Raw genomic sequence first — 18,012 nt, forward strand, 5'->3', positions numbered from 1 at the left:
TGATGAGTAGAGGGGCACAATGACCTCTTTTGATCTGGATATGAACCCTTTTGTGATTAGGTGGGCCACATAGAAGGATTTTCTGACCACTTTGGCAATGTAATTATCAAAGGAGAGATTACTATCTACTTGGGTCCAAGGATCCCTTATTACGTCTTTTGTTTTTAGGGGACTACCACCTATGTGGTAGTTTGTGGGTACTTTGTTTTTTTCCAAAGAGGATGATTATGCACTTTTTAGCATTTAGCTTGAGGCCATGATTTTGTCACCAGGTATCCATCTCAGTGAGACCCTTTTGGAGGATGTCTGTGTCAGCTGGAGAGTCAATTATAGCCCCTAGTTTGCAGTCTTCTGCGAACTTGGTCAGCCATAGTCCTCCTGTGCTTGCCTGTATCTCTGAGAAGTATATGCTGAAGAGGAGGGGTCTTAGGACTGAGCCCTGGGGAATGCCACTTGTAACCAGTTTAGAGTCGGACCTAGCTCCCACAACTCTTTCCATGTGGGTTCTGTCCGTGAGCCAGTTGGCAACCCATCTTGTGATGTAGGGGTTTATGTTCAGACTGGTGAGCTTGTCTATAATACCAGAATGGGGAATGCTATTGAAGGCCTTTGCGAGGTCTAGGTAGGCTGTGTGTACCATCTTTCCCTCATCTATAGCCTTGGTAACTGTCTCAAAGAAGCCCACCAGGTTTAGGAGGCATGATCTGCCCTTAACAAAGCTGAACTGAGTAGGGTCCAGTGTCTCGAGGTTCCCAATGTCTCTGGTAATGAGTTCAATGATGATGCGCTCCATAGCCTTGCAGACCAAGCTAGTCAGGCTTATACGGCGATAGTTCCCAGGGTCTGTTGTGACTCCACCTTTGTGGACTGGAATAACCATTGCTGTGCACCACTCTATGGGTATGTAGCCTGTGGAGAGGCTGAGTTTGAACAGTGTGTTTAGGTGAGGGGTTAGTTCGTCTTTGAGCTCATGTAAGACGCAGCCTGGGACACCATCCGGTCCCATTGATGCTGTGTTTTTGGCTTTGGAGAGGGCTGTTTTAACCTGAGTGTCTGTGATTTCAGGGACTCTACATTCTTCTGGTATGGTTATGGGCCCTTTTTGGGGTGAGAGGGGGGTGAAGTTTGCACTGAACCTGTCTGCCAAGATATGGGCGATATCAGTCGGTTTAGTGTATTTTGTGCAATGCCTTGTGGTTATCTTTGGAGTCCTTGGCAATTTTTCTTTCAAAGCTCATCTTGGATGATTTTATGAGGGATGATAGTTTCTTGCTGATACTGATCAGGGATGTCTTCATCAAACATCAGTGCTTAACTTCTGCAAGTGTGATTGCCAATGCAGTCATGATTGTGTTGCACATATATATAGTGACAACTTTTACAAGACCTTATTGGCTGTGAAACTAATTTTACCAGATAGATCTCCTTGGCAATTCACCGCTGATGTCATCCCTTTATAGCTGCTATATGTCTCAGTTGTAGTCATTATTCTGTTAATGGCTGTTGATAATGTGTTTTGTTGCTGGTATAAGTGGGTATGTAGAGGGTTTTATTCTATGACTGTTACAGTAGTTTAACAGTTATTACTGTTATATGCCACTGGTCACCTCATAACCACTCTAATGCATCCTTCTAATTATGAGATAGAATTACAGTGGCAATCTGTGACACTAGTAAATCCAAGTGTCACCAGGGGACATAACATTTTGTACACACACTGATTGCATACGGTTAACATACCTGCTGTATGTCATATTTGGAGTGTGTATTCTTCTATTTTGTGTGACTTAGATAGTGTGCTTTGTAGATTGTGTAACTACATATGTAGGACACTGAATTCTAGTTGTGGTTGTGTCCTTCACCCTCATACTGTCTATATTATTCTGCAAGGACATATATGACGTGTAGCTGTGCAGTGTTATTGTGCACTTTGAACACTTTTTAGCATAAACATTCAGCTAATAAACAGTACTGATGTCATCCATTAAACTGTGTACTGTCTCAGTTGTACCTCAACATGGTTGTGTGGTGTGTGCAATTCAGGCAATGATGTTTAGCTTGTTATCCTGGGTAGTTATTTGAAATCCATCCATTACTACCCAGAGTACATTGTGTCAGTGATATTCTGGCTGTACACATCACTAACACTGTTGTCATGCACATTGGCTTTGTACACATAGATGTTGATCTTTCTTACTAAAAGCAATGACAGTTTATCACATAGGAATGTTTTTATTCAGAGAAATGATGACACTTTCATCTATGTTACCTACATAAGTTGTGTAGGAAGTGTTATCCTCTGGCATAAGGGAATGAGACAGTATGCTGTCTGTTGTTGACATACAACAGCAACTATAGGCACACATATCTCTTTCAGAAAGAACATGATGTAATAATACCTTCATATAAGTACCTATGTCACATGTGTAGTGACATTTCTACCATGCTGCATTCATCCTGGAAAATATCCATCTCATGTGTTCAACATCTAAATTCTTTGCCTGTTAGCATTATTAGGCCTTATACTGTAATGCACGAATGACATGTACCATGGTGATAACGTGTCCATTAACATTGTGACAGACCTTCATGATCCCTTTAACCTCAGAGACTGTTTACCACACATACAGATGATGTAATAGGTGAATTGTCCTACTAATTGTAAGACTTCCACTGTGGTGCATGTAGATCATCCAGATGTTATTAGTCCATAGAGTCACATCACTTACTGTTCAATTCCTGACAGGGGAAACATTATATGAATCGATTGCAGTTACATAAATACCATTGTATCTATTTAGTATCTATTTTTATGTTGGACAGTGATATATCATCACAGCTTGTGATTGTAAGACACTGAAATGTTTATTCAGGGCATGCTGTGCTCTGAGCGCTCTTGAGGCAATGTGCATTGAGTATTGGCATTTATAGCATACCTACACAGACATACTGGTATGTACTTCTAGGAAATTATATGTTCTACATGATGGAAACAGCATCCTTGTCAAAGAATCAGTCATATTGCAACGCTCACTGTTGTGTGGACAGTAATGTGTAGCTAGTTTCTGGCATTCTGACTAAATCTGATTGTTCAAATAATATCCATACCATTGTTTGTTGACACACATGTTCAGTTCAGTTCAGTTATTTGTGACAGCCTGCCTTGCTATCTGATGTGGCACATGCATTCAATACAGGAGTCTGGAGATCACCTTGTACAATAGGCAGGGGTTTGAATTTGGTGACATCTGCCAGGCCAATGTGTCAGATTACAGTGGCACTCACTCACTGGCCAGCTTTTTCATACCAGGTAGGTCATCATTACACATTAAATGGTATGATAGTGCTGTATGCCCTTCCTTACATGGCCAATATGCATATGTCTGTAGTGCCCATGACTTCTATACATCTCTTTGATATCTGTTTGAGCATGTGTTCTGAAAGGACATGATGCAAGTGTTCCTTAGGTCATTCCTTGCTGTTATGCATTACCTGTTCACTAGATAATTATGATTTGTATTGCATGCGATCCTCCAGATGTGTTTAAAATGGCCATTGTTTCCATCACAATATATATAGCTTAATGGCAGATGTGTGATTCCATAAATGCATCTAACTGTAGGGACTGCAGGAAGACCATCAGGAGATATGATTGATCCTCTGTTACAGCACTTTCTATTGTGTTACCACTGTTTCATTTCTGTTCTGTTACTGTCCCTTGTGATTGTATATGAACATGCCCAGTATTAGTATGCCAAGCATTTTTGCAAATCAGCAATAGCAAAATTGGACTCCAGACATGTCAACTGCTCAGTCTTGTCATTGTTCACTTACGTATGTTGTTTTTTATAAGATTTTCATGATGCATTTCATAGACATACAACAAATGCCTGTCTATTACATGCTTGCAAGAGATTCTGTTGGTGCCACTGTCATTTTTTTTTTTTTTGCAAAACACACATCCATTTCTGAGTTGCCTAACATTACAGCTGTAAGGTACTTTGGTTCTTGTGTATGCATGGTGAGATGTATAATACATTGGTGCTGTCATCTTTCATACATTAGTTCCCTGTACATACATCCTTATATGCTATGACTGCTTTCTCTGCAGTCATCTCATAATGCATGTTCTGTGCTTACAAGCTGTTATTTCAAGTCAGTTATTTAATTAACATGTATATCACATCTTCACTTCAAGTTTGTTTCACTGCAGCTTTATGTCCCTATCCACATCCTTTGTCAGCATGTCCAATGCCATTTATGTGTGCGCCTGCAGGACTGACATTCACACTAATTAGCATTATATCAGATTTGCAGGTTTTATGTCTGAAATGCTTCTTATAGACTTTTTTCACATTTGCCTGTGGGATATGAGTACATTTGAATCATGTCCCCTCTCCAATAGTCACACATCATTGTACATTATTGTGTATTATACCAAAAATGTGCACGCTGATTGCATGCCATGTATTGTATCGAGTTATACTAATGGATGCCATTATTTAAGGAAAGTAATAGTTTCTTTTCTTAAATAATGTCCTATACCAATTCCCACATATAACTTCCTCTCATTCTGTATTGTGTACTTGCCCATAATTTATGTCTGGGTATCTGAGCACTGCCTATATGTGATCCATTTTGTTGACGTGTGCTGACGCTTGCAAGCACCTTTCTGTAGCCAGGAACACTATTGCTGGCCATGGAAAGGTGTTTGCATCCATTTAGGTGTGATGAGTGTCATGCATATTCAGTTAGAGCTGCTGCTCATCACACCAACACACTTACATCATGGAGGTGTTGCATTGCACCTACATGATGTTAAAGAATCCCAGGTAGTGACTATCTTTTTTCTGGGAGAGTAGGGATGTAGACAGTTTTTCCAGACAGGATTTATGTATTCGCTTAAACATTTGTCTTGCTAATTTATTGAGAGATAATATTTTGTCAGCTTTGAACATTAACCTATGGACACAACTTATGTCTTCCTTGAAAGGAAAAACAAAACATAAGACTGAGATTTTTTTCTTACTCATGATTTTTATTCAGATCACCACTGGATCAACATGTTGGGAAAATGGGAAGAATTAAATATGCTAAGGTTAGAGGTAGATGGCACTCAATTCTTAACAGTCAGGATAAGAGGAGATGAAATAAAAATGGTTATGTATAATTAATCTACAGAAAAGGTCCTTGGGAATAGATGGTATTCTTGTGGAAGTTTGGAAGCTAGAAGCGGAAAAAAACTGATAAAAATCTGGAAGGTTTTGTTTAACAGTATTTTAGGAGGAAGAGAAGAACCAACATCCTGGAAGAAAGTGGTGGTGGCTGTAATACCTAAAATGGTAAAAACAAACATCAGATCCAGCTTCATATAGGCCTATTTCAATTCTAAACCATGATTATAAAGTGTTTATGTGTATAATGGCTGAAAGAATGGTAAAGGCAATGCCAAAATTAATAGATATGGATCAGTGTTTTTTCTGAGAGAAGGCAAACATTTGACAACATTAACAGGGCAATGATGATCCAGAGGAAAGTAGAATGTAAAAAAATACTACTGTTGTTAGTGAGTCTTGATGCAGAGAACATATTCAACAGAGGGAGTTGGGATTTTATGAGAAGGGTAATGGAAGCATTTGCTTTCCCTGATAAAATGATATGGTTGATTAGAAGGATATATGAAGGATTGGAGACAAAAATTAAAGTGAATTTATTCTTCTCTGATAATTTCTGTTTGAGCAGAGGAACCAGGCAGGAGTGTACTCTTTCCCCTTTGTTATTTGCATTATATTTAGAATCATTGGCAAAGAAAATAAGTGAATCAGAAATTCAAGGAAAGTAAAGCTGGCTTTATTTGCAGATGATATTATTTTATACCTGATAAAACCAGAAAAGGACATTTCAGTGATGTAGAACATTTTCAGACAGTTTCAAGTCTTTTTTGGGATACAAAATTTAATGAAGCTAGAACAAAGGCAATGTAAACGATGTACCCACTTATGAGTTGGCTCAGAAATATCCATATTTATGGAGACATGATAAAATGAAGTAATTAGGAGTTGTTGTTGTCTTTCGTCTTTTTCCCGGTTATGAGTCGCCACAGCAGAACTCCAGTCCGCTAATGATTGGCAGTAGATTTTCACGAACGCCAAAGTAATTAGGAGTATGGATTAAAAATATTCTGCTGTGGCAGCTAAGGATACATGGGAAGAGACTAAATGTAAGATAATACAAAAACTGCAAATTGGAAGCTCTGTTTTTATGGATATGGATAGCAAGATACAAGCAGTTAAAATGTTTTAGTCTCTTTAGTTTTATACACAGGTCAGGCATAGTTTTATTAACCAGAGGAGAAGTCGTGGATAGCAATTAATAAAGAGCTGAAGGATATTATCTGGGAGGGGAAGAAGGTAAGAGACAAGTGGGATAAGCTGATTCTTCCAATAGAACAAGGTGGTTTGAGATTACCTAATTTGAAGGGGTATTTCAGAGCTAGACAGTTAAAGTTCCTATACATAGCACAAGCAGAAAATTATAATGCAAAGGGGAAAGGGATTATGACAAAGCAGGGGAGAAGCTCAAGAGACAAAAAGAGACTGGGATTTTGGATGCAGATCCTTAAGGTGAATAACAATAACTACACAGAGTATTATATTTATAAAATAGCAGAAAGTATTCTAAGATCTAAGCCAAAGCAGGAATGGTGAAAGGAGAGTCTGCCGATAGGGAAGACTGCAATTAGGGATGCAAATAATAGGGAGGAGGGGCTGGAATTTATTAGAGAAAACTGGCAAAGGAACCAAGGTATTGGGAGCAAATAATTAGAGAGGGAAACATAGTAGAACAGGAAAAGGCCAAGAATTTATTTGAACTAAAGGCTAGAGATTGCCTTCCTTATCAAGGATTGATATCAGACTATAGGCAAAGAGAAAGAAATAGGGGGATCCTAAGTGAAAGAACAGCACTGATGGAGTTTTTAGTAGCCTCTAGAACAGATGTTGCTATTAAAAAAAGGGATAATTAGTAAAACATATAAAATATTGCATGATAACTATAAAAATCAATCAGAGGAGGTTAGAAGAGATGGGGAAGAGACACTGGATAAGCAATTCACAAAGAAACAATGGGGGATATATGTTTCTCTCCCAAATATTCAACAAAATCTTGAAGATTTAGTATCTTTGATTGGAAGTGTTTACATAGGTATTTTTTTACCTAAGTAGACTCCAAAGAATGTTTCCTCTGGTAGATAGCAAATGTTGGAGGTGTGATGGAGAAGAAAGATATAATTGAGAACATATTTTATGGGAGTGTAATGATTTGGTAGATGTTAAAAGTTCCCTGCAAACTACTCTATCAGAAATACTAGGTGAGCAAAATGATATAACTAAGGAAATGATTTTTTGAGCCATGATACTGAATCAGAATTGCCTAGACATAGAAAGGCCTTGCTAACTTTCATTATGGTGGCTGCCAAAAAATCAAAATTACTAGAAATTGGAAATCAAAGTCTAAACCAACTGTACTGGAAGTAGTAAGCATAGTAACAATGATACAATTACTGGAAATGGGATCATTAAAAAGGATAGGAGTAAATTACATAGAAAAAAATCAGAATTGTGGGAATATTATATGCAGAATAACATTCTTGAGGAGGAATGAGGTCTAAAAGAAGGCAGGATTTGAATGAGCTATGTAAAATTTGACTGGCAATAACTGAATAGATCGTAAGCGACATATAATGTTTGCAACTAAAAATATGCCAAATGGTTTGTTTTTGTTTATATAAATTTATGATTGCTTATGCCATAAGTGATAATTTAATAAAGATGTTTCTTATTTAAAAAGAAAATAAAATGTTGGGAAAATGCACTGAAATGCACCTCAGACCATCTATAACCCTATGACCTCTGGGGGCCATCCCAGCTTAACTCAGTTAGTTCCTATATGGTTATTGCTTGTAGATGCCACCTTGTTGACTTAGTTTTAGGTATGCAACTGTAACAGGAGTCCATTAATTAGACTTTGAAAACACTAACGGGTAAACTCATTTGAGGAGTACAGTACTGTAAAGATGAGGATACTGTTATCAGATACACAGAAATGTTGCTTGCCTGGTGAGTGTACTCTTGTATGAAGCAATGATTTAATGTTGGCTATTGTCGAATTACACATTGTATGATAATATTACTTACTCACCCATCCACCAGCACTCATGCATTGGGTCACACAACCTTTCATTCAATCTCTGAGTCAACGATTCTCACTGACACCATCATTGACTAACCCACTGACTCAGTGTGTCCCTCACTCTAAGTCATTCACTCAGCCATATATGCAAACATTAAGTCCTTCATGAGTATGGACATTCAGTCTCTCAGTCCACACCCTCAGTCATTCATCATGTGACTGTTGCAGTCCAACAGTCAGTGTCAAAATTAACAATGCACTCAGTCGCCCAGAAAATGACTCACTCACAAACTCGGGTATTGACACTTTCAGGCCATCCAATGGTCATGCATACACTCAGCCATATACAGTCATTCATTGAGTGATGCTGTCAATGACTCCGACACAATCATTGAAGCACTACTGGCAATCACTCACTTACCCACAATCATCCATTGTGTGACTGTCCCAGTCCTAAAGCCACTTGCACAGACTCAGTCACCTAGGCAAAGAATCACTCACTCACTCAATGGCTCGTTCAGTCACCCACACACCCATAGCCAGTCTGTATAATATCTCTCAACTATCACCGATTTTTTTTAGGGATGTGACTGATTTGCTCTGGAGTTTTCACTCTGCCGCTCTTAATTTTAAAACTGGTGCATTTAGAAAAAAAGGTGATGAATTACACCATGCAAATACTGACAATAAGTATAGTCATGTACTTATTTTATTTGAGAGAAGGTGTCTTAATTGACATATTTGACAAGATATATATTAAATCATATTCCCTTATTCTCTCAGCGTCTGATGTCAATATGACTAATATTTCCAAACCATGCATGTCTATTTCTGGATTTGTCCATGATTCTATTCAGCTTGTCACTCTGGGTGTTATTGTTAATTTTGAAACATTTTTAAATAAACGAATGCTAAAATGCAGCACTGCTTGTAACTGAATGCAGACATACAATGCTAGTATGAATCATTACTTGACTATGAATTCTGCATCATATTAAACACAGCATGCTCCACCGCAAAATTAATTGCCATTGAAAATGAATTACAATGCATTGCACATACTTGGAGCCAGTTTGCTATGATATATTTGCAGTGGTAAGTGCAGGGTATAAACAAAAGTTAAGGATATTATGTAAATTTAAATTTCTAAATAACGGATGAAAAATACTTTGTCCCATTTTGGTGTAACTGAAACATTATACTAGTTAGAGTTTTATTGATCCCATTCCCTTTATGTGTTCTGCACATCTATAGAGAAGATAACTTTTTGCTCCCTTCTATAACTGGGGACATATGGAGAAAATGTAATGATTTACACTTAAAAATAATGAGAACAATTAGAGTTGCAGACTTATTTTACTACAAGAAAATATATATAAATTCCCATTCTCTTATTCTGTCAAAGTTTCCAGTTAACACTAGTGATATTTTAAAAGTATCTCTGTTTGTCTATGACTATATCTGGATTTGCTGATGATTTATTGCAAGTCATGATAGGGACACATTTAAATATTGTACACAGAACATTGCCAGAGTAACTGATAAGATGAATTTTCTGAAGGGTGTGAAGTCTGAAACTCAAATACATGTCAATAGTTTGTGATTTCAATCCCCTGTGATTTACTGGAAAGCCACACATTTTATGATGAACAGACCAAAAATAGGGTCTATATTATATCCTTGAATGCTTAAAAAAGCGAACACTGATTGATCAAACTTATTTTCGCGAAACTGCAAAATATCGAAGCAGCAGAAACTTGAATTTTTTCCTAAGGAAAGAATTTGGTTGTCCGTTTCTGTTGCTTTTGTATTTTCAGTGTTATGGTGGAAAGTTACCGGTTGGATTCAGATAAGTGTGCGATTGTGTGGATGTGAGTGTTAGGGTGATTTAGGTGAGTTAGGGTTAGGGCTCGGGTTAGATGTGTGTGCGATTGAGTGGACATGAGGGTTAGAGCGGATTTAAGTGAGTTAGGGTTAGGGAGCGGGTGAGGTGAGTGTGCGATAGTGACAGACTTTAGGGTTAGGGTTTGGGTTAAGGTAAGTGGGTAGTTAGTGGTGTGTGCATAGTTTAGTCTAGGGTTAGGTATCAGATTTTAGGTGTATGTGTGTGGATTTCTGTTTGTTTGGTGTGCTTGTGTTGTGTGTATGTGTTTTGGATCACCGATTTTTTTCCATGGGAAAAAAATCGCTGATCTGACAGTTCAAGATTGTAAGCTTTCGCTTAAATTAGGTCGATCAATCAGCATTCGCTTTTTTAAGTGTTTGATGATATAATATAGACCCCAAAAATATGAATAAAAAACTGGACAGTTGAGAAGTATGGACCTGACTGAAGTATTACCTACCAAAAAACAAAAGAAAGTTGATGACTCAACTTTAGTCTGCTCCGCCTTTAACCTCCCCGAAAACAAAAACTCAAACTGCCTTCTCAACTACTGAGAACTGGATGCTTCAAAACCACCTCTCTCTGAATGCCAACAAATCCAAATTTTTACTATTCTCTCCCTCAAAATCCCTCCCTCTCGACAAAAACTCTTTCCAAATTATCAGCCATGCAAACTCCACCATAGAAGTTGTTCCTTTTGCTTAACTTCTTGGGGTTACTATAGATGAACACCTAAAATTCGATACACATATTCAGCAAAATATTAAGAAAACACATCAAAAACTTGGTATGCTGTATAGAAACTCCTACTTTCTCTCTCCTTCTACAAGACAAACCCTCTCCACTACCTACTTACTACCGTCACTATTGTATGGTGCTCCACTACTAACCAATCTATCTTCCTCTATTTCTTCCAGACTGGAAATCTGTTACAACAAAATCTCAAAATTCGCCACTAAATCCGAATACTCCTCCCACCACTGTACCTCTCTCCACCTGCTAAATTGGCTAGAACTTCCCAACTATCTTGACTACCTCCACCTCACTACAGCCCACAAGCTAATATTTAAACCAACTAAATGTCCAGCACTAACATCCTACCATCATACACCCCTCACAGAACTCTAAGATCTGCCCACCAAAATCTAATTACTGTGCACAAACCAAACCATCCCGCTGGTCAGCTACTCCTATCCTTTTCCTTAGCCATAAAATGGAATTATCTCCCTCCTTCTCTAAAAATTTCTGAAACCCTTGAACACTTTAAAACCCAGCTCCATTCCTACCTCTCCTATAATTGGAAATGCAATTGCACTCTCCCTATCTAACCTGCTAGTAACTCTACTATAAGTAACTCTACTCCATACTGATTTCCTAAACAACTGCCTCATTCTGAATATAATGTAATCTAACATCTATATCTTGAATATATATATTGTAAATAGCTTACTATCTGTCTTTTACTCTCCCCTTTCTGGGAATGATTCTCATTACTGCCATCATACAACTTTAGATGCTATTTAAACAACAACTTGTCCCTAGCTTAAAATGCAATGTATGTTCTCCAACTCTTTCTATTATATAACTACCTCTCTCTGAATACATCAATATAATGAATGTATACATTGTAAATAATGTACTTTCCACCTTTTATTCACCCCTTTTCTGGGAATAATTTTTCTTTAACTGCCATCTTACAAATATTAGTTGCTTTATAACCATTTTAGATGCTTTCTAACCACTGTACAACTTGTCTATAATCTAATATGTAATGTATGTTCTTCAATTTTTGCTATTATACTTTGCTTATTTTACTATGTAATATTATACTTTGCTTATTTTTACTATGTAATATGGAGCTTTTCTCCCCGGGCCTCCACTGAAAATGGGCTCCTTGTGCCCAATGGACTTCCCTGGTCATCAAACTGGAAATGAATAAATAAAACTAAATAATAAAAGACAAACTTACAAAAAGGCAACTCGAGTGGGATAAGTTCAGCAGAACTTTTGTTTTAAATCCAGATGCTTTCACCCCAGTGTACTGCATGTTTTTACAGAGTTACTGCAGCAGGAAGTGAAAAAAAAATGTATTTACTTACTGACTTACCTTAGCCATAGAGTCATTATTTTTTCCCTATATTTGGCTATATGAAATTGCCAGAATTTATTGTACCTCACTTTAATGAAGCAGAACAGTCTTTGTCTGCTTTCTTCATGGAACCATGAAGGAGGAAATGAACTCAGACCTGGTATCATGCCACCAACAAGATGAATGTGGTGATGTGACATGTGGAAGTGTGGCCAGCAGGTAACAGGGGTGGGATGGGTGATTTGCAATGACAATACAGACAACCTAGAGGGAGAAAAGTTGTAAATCTGAAGATTTTAGTCTTCAAAAATGGAGGACTATGTGACTGTAGCAGTGCACAATGGATTAGGTAAGTAAATAAATGATCACATATGACCTTTAAGGTGTGTTAAAAGGCTACAAGGAAATATAAAGTTGAACAGCAAAGCTGAATTTCTTTGTTTTTTTCCTTAGTCATAATTTTTCTTCAGGTCATCAATAGATGAGAAGGTTGTTAAATAAACCCTAGAATGCACTTCACATCTACAAAGCCACGGATTCTGGACAAAGCTGAATAGTAAGTTCACAACATCTACAAAGCCATGGATTCTGGACAAAGCTAAATAGTAGTTCACAACATCTACAAAGCCACGGATTCTGGACAAACCTGAATAGTAAGTTCATAACATCTACAAAGCTATGGATTCTGGACAAAGCTGAATAGTAAGTTCACAACATCTACAAAGCCACAGATCCTGGACAAAGCTGAATAGTAAGGCACTAAGGAAGAAAAGGAAAAACAAAAGAGTTATGTACATAGTGTAGAGAGCTCAGGATGGGGGAACACAAAGGGGAGCACTGGATGATACGTGTGAGGATACAACTGTAAGAAGTCAGGGTGGCAGCCATGGAGGCATTTTCCTAAACCTACAGTTCACTGAAGCCTTGCCTTGTATATAGGGTTATTATAGTATAACATCATAGCAACTAAATGCCAATCTCTGTCACATGGACCATTATGGTATGGCACACGGCATATTGTAAGAACATTGTAGCTATAGTTAAGTCTGCTCATACTACTTCTAAAACTTTTCATCATGAGATGATACATGGATTTGAGGTGTCCAGGGATCCTGCAACTTGATACTTGCTGTAGGCTCCCAAAATGCTAACACTACCCCTGTGTTTAGATGTTCCTTATACTAGCCTTTGATTCTGAGAGAAACTTATTTTATCACAATGGACCTCATGGCCCAGCAAGTTTGTCGTCTATTTACTGAGTAAGTTGTATGTCCTTTTTATTAAACAATGTTTACCTGACTCCTTTGGTTTCACTACAGGAGCTTGAGTTCCAAGCACTCGAAATTCACTGTCTCAAACTCAATGATTTGTATGCCTTATACCTCAGACAGGATTGTGCTCATGTTCAAATATGAGTTCAGGCAAACAGCCATGACATATCTCTCAACTGTCCAGATTTTCACAGACTACCCAGGTTTTTGTCTAATATTTTTGTTCTATTCCTCAAGAAATTTGTGGTTATCTGGCAAATCACTGGGATGATCTAAGGATTGAAGTCACTAAATAATAACATACATTTTAGTTTCAGACTTCATATCTTTCAGAAAGTGTATGTTAATACAAGCCTTGTTAATTTAGCAATGTTCTAAGTTTATAAGAGTAATATTTAAAAATCTGTCCCTATTTTTGGGCCTTTGTCCCCTCATTTTCTCAGGCTTTGTCCAGATTTCTTGTACTGAGAGGTTGAGAGGTATGAGCTATGGGTTGGAACCACTGCTTGTGCTCAAACTCGAATTTGAGTTTGGGCAAGCAACTGTGGGGAGGGAGCAGGAGGGAGATTAAGCCTAGGGAATGAAATTATTTTAGAATTAGGGAGTAGGAATGGGATTTCATGGTTAGGAAGCAGAAAGGGAGCTACAGGTTTAGGGAGGAACTTAAATTTAGGCACAGGCGACATGGAGTTTCAAATGTATTGAGAGAAAAGGGAGTTTTAGAGTTAGGGATTAATTAAGAGCTTTAGGGTAGGGGAGTGAAGGTTTATGGTAACTGACAAAATAGTTAATTGGGGAACTTAGTGGGAATTTTTGGTTTCGGGTTTAGGTTCCGGTACTACATCCCATTGCTTTATTACAGTTAGCACATCTTTTATGATGTCTCCTCCTCTGCCTTTTTTTTCTATATATGAGTTCTATACCTTCCCCTCTTATTGTCTACCCAAGGATACTCCATGTTCTTTAGGGTGCCACACCAGGTTGTAAGTAGATGTAAGTTTGCACTGTGATCAAAATGCTTTTGGCACACTGCTTTGTCTGTCTGTCTAAAGTCAGCTAACTCTGTGGCATTACGGGATTACAAGGCTACAAAGCTCATATAATTTGTAAAGTATATAATGGACCTACTATTATTTTATTTGTATCTGTTAGGGTGTTTGCCATGTGCATGCTGCTCTTTAAAGATATTCATTGAAGTTTACAAGAGTAGAGGAATGTTTTGCTGGCTGTTATAACAGTGGACTTAGAGGGAAAAAATGTGCAAACCTTTGTGTAGGCAAATGCATATATCAGAATACTACAGGTATAGGGGAGACACCCTTACTATAATTGCAGAATTAGTAATAGCAACCACATATAATATTAAAACTCACATTCTGTGAAACCGGGCATTGTACATTATAATCTATACAGAACCAAGGAAAATTAAACAAAATGCTTCTTAACTAATTAAACAAAATGTAAAAATGTAGGCATATTTATGATCTGTGGAGAGAGGCTATACTCATATCATCTCACAAGGGCAGGATCCACATAAGGTCCAAGCAATTTAGCACCAATCAGTTTCATGCATAGTCTATATGCAATTATGGAGGGAGTCATAATGGGCTTACTGAAATTACAAAAGAGACCTCCTTCTGTTAGATACTGAACAATATGAATTGAATCTTGTGTATTCTTTGATATGGTGACAAACAGTAGTTGATAAAAAATATATAACTTAACTAGGCCTTACTATGGTATTCACAGTTTTCCCTGTATGGGAATAATTGATAAATGAAATATATTAAACATTCTATATGGGTATAAAAAATAGTTGAACACTAGAATGCCATGAGCTAAAAGAAGGGAGATATCTATTTATCCCAAAGAAGTTACCACCGGTGCCCCATGGACTCTGCACTATGGCCACTTCTTTTTGAAATATTTTTTCAGATGTAAAAAATACAGAAATGGGAATTGGCTAATCAAATACACTGATGGATATAAATTGGATAACATAATTACTTCAGTAAAGATGTCAACATCCTTCAAGATGGGTTAAAAAAACTATATACCTGATGCAATAGTGACAACCTTGCCTTTACTGTTACGAAGTGTAAGAATTGTGAGAATTGCTGATAAAATTATTACTTATTATTACAAAATACATAGTCAAATAATTAAAACATTACATTATTTCTGAAGAACTAAGGACAGTGGAAGGCACTGGTTAATATTTTGAACAATGACTATTGACCAATGGCACAAAAACATATTCTGTTATCTATCTAATTGAAAATGACATATGGTCACTCAATGACACCTTTTTTGGTTTTATACCTCACTAATCTGATTTCTGAGTTTCAGCAAACCATCTAAATCATATTTAAAAGGTATTAGTAGTTCCCTACAAAAAATCCTAGAGTTGGATAATAAATGATTGTCCAGCCAGACAATGGTGTGGTATTAGAATGCAGGATGTGAGAGAGTTAGGCTTTGATAGTTAAGCAGTAAAGGGTGAGGAAAGAGTTAGATAAAAAAGAAATTATATATATATATATATATATATATATATATATATATATATGTATATGTGGGAGCACTACAAAATCCTGAAAGCCCAAAAATCCTGAAAGTTCAAAATACTGAAAACTCAAAATACTGAAACTGATAATACTGAAAATACACAGGATACCAAAACTTACTATATTCCAGCACAAGTACATACAGAAACAAATAAAAGACAAACCATATTACTCTTCTCCATTATAAGCGGGGGAAAAGCCCCCATAACCCCCCCCCGCACCCCCCTGCTAATTAAATATATCAACTCTGAGATTCCACTTAGTGTAGTGAAGTGCAATGTCGGAGTTGATGTATTTAAGTAGCAGGGGGCATGGGGGGTAAATACCCCACATGGTTGGTGCAGGGGGGGCTTGTCCCCCCTGCTTATAGTTGAAGGGTAACATGTTTCTGTATGTACTTGTGCTGGAATATTGTAAGTGGTGGTTTCCTGTGTGTTTTCAGTATTATTTGATTAAGTATTTTGAGCTTTCAGTATTTTGAACTTTCAGGATTTTGGGATTTCAGGATTTTGTAGCACTCATATATATATATATATATATATATATATATATATATATATATATATATATATTTACATATATGGCTTTAAGAATATGAGGTAAGCAGGGAGTAAGTATAGTATATAAGGTCAAGAGTTTTCATTTTCATTCTCTTTGGTGCAGGTGCTTGTATCAAGCAGATATGTTTTCCAGCTTATTAGGGACTGACAAAAAGCCAGGCCAAAGTCAAGGTAAGAGATCAGGTTGGGGAAGTGGGTTGGTATGTTGGTGAGGGGTGGAGCAAGATTAAAGTGTTTTTAAGCTAGGAGTTATTTGGAATGAAATGCTTGGGAGGATTGTGTGAGGCTGTGGTGGCAGGAGTGCAGGTCTGGGGCTTGTAGGTAGTCTAAGTAGAGGCAGTTAGTTAAGTTTTTGGAGTACAGCAAATGAGTTAAATGATGTTACAGTACATTGATAAACTGATCTTTCTTCCATGAGGGAAGCTAATATCAGCTGCTAGGGTGGATATCAGTGACGGAGACAACCAGGGAAGTTGTTCTCCCAGGGATTTGTGGTGGGGCATATTTAAGGAAGTCGGTAGCATTATATGTCTTGTCCTCTCTCCTGTTGTTTTAGAGTAAAAAATAAGTAAACAATAAAAATAATAAACTTGGGCATTAGGAAAAAAACTCACTAAAGCTGACATGAATGTCCTGACAACACAAGACTCCTTCCTGATCTTATAGTAACTTAAAAGAAAGAATGGATGAAAATGGAAGAAGAAATAAGATAATAATATTTAATTACGTGGGAATCTGTGAAGCACCTATCCTAAGGGGCTGGGGCAGGGGAAGCAGTGCCAGAAGAGTTTATGCAGGTAAGACTAGAAGAGTAGGACATATTAAGGGCAATCTGCACCGTTATACAGTGGAGAGGAAAGGTCAGGGAGGCAAAGCCTGAGATAGGGAAACTCTCAGTGAGGCTTCAGCTTTAGTGATGCATAGGGTGATATAGGGTATATATTTAAAAAGAAGACCTTAGAAGTTTAAGGGATCAGGACAGTTGTTTAAGGAAAAAAACTGGATAGGCTGTCAAGCAGGGCACTTGAGAGGCATGCTTTAGATCGAGGGAGTATCGGGAGGAGAGCTTGTCTGGCTGGGCTGCTGGACATTAAATAAAACATAAATGCAATAATTAAAACAAATGAAAGGAATGAACAGAGGCAATTAACAGTTCCACTGGAGAACAGGGTTTTATGTGTGGTGCAGAGAAAAGAGGGCTGGTAAGTTTAAGAGCACAATAGGTAGAAAGGAGAGTACTAGAAATACACAGACACACACACACACACACACACACACAAATATATATATATATATATATATATATATATATATATATATATATATATATATATGTATATGGCTTAGTTAATTTGATTGTCAGCTCACTTTATTGACAAAGAAAAAGGTTGGTTCATTTCACTGAAAACTCATTTGATCAACACTACATTTGATCAACATTCATTGCATT

The sequence above is a fragment of the Protopterus annectens genome, chromosome 4.part1 (genome assembly GCF_019279795.1).
Source record: "Protopterus annectens isolate FY-2018-M chromosome 4.part1, PAN1.0, whole genome shotgun sequence".
Classification (NCBI taxonomy): Eukaryota; Metazoa; Chordata; order Ceratodontiformes; family Protopteridae; genus Protopterus; species Protopterus annectens.